Genomic DNA, 2,649 nt, shown 5'->3' with positions numbered 1-2,649 from the left:
GCAGGAGAATGGCCTAAACCCGGGAGGCGGAGCTTGCAGTGAGCTGAGATCTGGCCACTGCACTCCAACCTGGGCGACAGAGCGAGACTCTGTCTCAAAAAAAAAAAAAAAAAGAAAGAAAAAACCAAAACAAAACAAAACACGATGCCAAGGAAAAGCACCTTAAACAACGTTATAGCTTGTTATGTAAATTTTTTTTCTTTTCTTTTCTTTTTTTTTTGTGCCTATAGTTTCAGCTACTTGGGAGGCTGAGGCAGGATCACTTCAACCCAAGAGTTTAAGGCTACAGTGAGCTGTAATTGCAGCACTACCTACCAGCCTGGGCAACAGAGTGAGACTGACTCCAATTCTTTATTTTTCCACAAAATCCAGATCCTGCACAACAGCAACTTTTTTTTTTTTTTTTTCTCTGAGACACAGTCTTGTTCTGTCACACAGGCTGGAGTGCAGTGGTACGATCACGGCTCACTGCAGCCTCGACATCACAGGCTCAAGTGATCAATTCTCCCATCTCAGCCTCCCAAGTTGCTGGGACTAAAGGCATGTACCACCATGCCAGGCTAATTTTTGTATTTTTTGTAGAGATGGAGTTTCACAATGGTTCCAAGGCTGGTCTCCAACTCCTGGGCTCAAGTGATCTGCGCAACTCGGCCTCCCGAAGTGCTGGGATTACAAGTGTGACCCACCACACCTGGCCAATCGCACCTCCCTCTTTTTTTTTTGAGATGGAACTTCGCTCTTTGATCCAGGCTGGAGGGAAGTGGCACGATCTTGTCTCACTGCAACCTCCGCCCCCTGGGTTCAAGTGATTCTCCTGTCTCAGACTCCAGAGTAGCTGGGAGTAGCTGGGATTTTAGGTGCCCACTACCAAACCAGGCTAATTTTTGTATTTTTAGTAGAGACGGGATTTTGTCATGTTGCCAGGCTGGTCTTGAACTCCTGAACTCAGGTGATCCACCCGCCTCGGCCTCTCAAAGTGCTAGGATTACCACGTGAGCCACTGCGCCTGGTCAAACCCCAACTTTTTTTTTTTTTTTGAGACCAAGTTTCATTCTTGCTGCCCAGGTTGCAGTACAGTGGCACAATCTCTGCTCACTGCAACCTCTGCCTCCTGGGTTCAAGCAATTCCCCTGCCTCATCCTCCCAAGTAGCTGGGATTACAGGCAAGCACCACCAGCCCTGGTTAATTTTTGAATTTGTAGTAGAGATAGGGTTTCACCATGTTGACCAGGCTGGTCTCGAACTCCTGACCTCAGGTGATCTGCCCACCTTGGCCTCCCAAAGTGCTGGAATTACAGGCGTGAGCCACCGTGCCTGGCCACCCTAACTCTTTTTTTTTTTTTTTTGAGACAGAGTCTCGCTCTCTTGCTCAGCCTGGAGTGCAGTGGTGTGATCTCCGCTCATTGCAACCTCCACCTCCCAGGTTCAAGCGATTCTCCTGCCTCAGCCTCCTGGTAGCTGGGATTACAAGCACCCGCCACCACGCCTGGCTAATTTTTGTACTTTTAGTAGAGACGGGGCTTCACCATGTTGGCCAGGCTGGTCTCAAACTCCTGACTTTGTGATCTGCCCACCTCAGCCTCCTGAAGTGTTGGGATTATAGGCGTGAGCCACTGCGCCTGGCCACCCCAACTCTCAAACAAACAAAAATTTGGCCAGGCTCATCTTGAACTCCTGGCCTCAGGTGATGTGCCCTCCTTGGTCTCTCAAATTGCTGGGATTACAGGCATGAGCCACCATGCCTGGCCCAGACTTTTAAAATTTCAAAAAGCAACCTATGAGATATCACTAAACACTTTCTAGAATAGCTACAATTGAAAAGACTGACAGTACTAAGTGTTGGCGAGTATGTGTAGTGACTGGAACTCTCAGGTTTTGCTGGACCTAGTGAAAATTTGGCTAAGTACTGTAGAGGTCAAGGGAATACTTTCCCTTCTGCCTCTGAAGGCACACTGAAAATCAACTGACAATAGGACAGATTATTATTATTATTATTATTATTATTGTTATTTTGAGACAAAGTCTTACTCTTTTGCTCAAGCTGAAGTGCAATGGCATGATCTCAGCTCACTGCAACCTCCACTTCCCGGGTTCAAGCGATTCTTCCACCTCAGCCTCCCGAGTAGCTAGGACTACAGGTGCCCACCACCATGCCTGGCTAATTTTTTGTATTTTTAGTAGAGATGGGATTTCACCATGTTGGCCAGGCTGGTCTCAAACTCCTGACCTCAGGTTATCTGTCCACCTTGGCCTCCCAAAGTATTGGGATTACAGGTGTGGGCCACCACGCCCAGCTAAAAGGGCAGATTAATAGGAAAAAAAGATACACAGATTTTATTTTAAGGTACATAACAAGGGGGGATAGCAGGAGAATTATTACCCAGTAAACCAGTGGAGGCCAGGTATGATGGTTCAGGCCTGTAATCCCAGCACTTTTGGAGGTTGAGGCAGGCAGATCATCTGAAGCCAGGAGTTTGAGACCAGCCTGGCCAACATTGCGAGACCCCCATCTCTACTGAAAATGCAGAAATTAGCCAGATGCGATAGCGTGTGCCTGTAATCCCAGCTACTCAGGAGGCTGAGGCAGGAGAATCACTTGAACCCAGGAAATGGAGGTTGCAGTGAGTCAAGATTGTGCCACTGCACTCC

Source organism: Colobus angolensis, unplaced genomic scaffold (genome assembly GCF_000951035.1).
Source record: "Colobus angolensis palliatus isolate OR3802 unplaced genomic scaffold, Cang.pa_1.0 Scaffold77, whole genome shotgun sequence".
Classification (NCBI taxonomy): Eukaryota; Metazoa; Chordata; class Mammalia; order Primates; family Cercopithecidae; genus Colobus; species Colobus angolensis.
Note: the sequence above shows the minus strand (reverse complement) of the source record.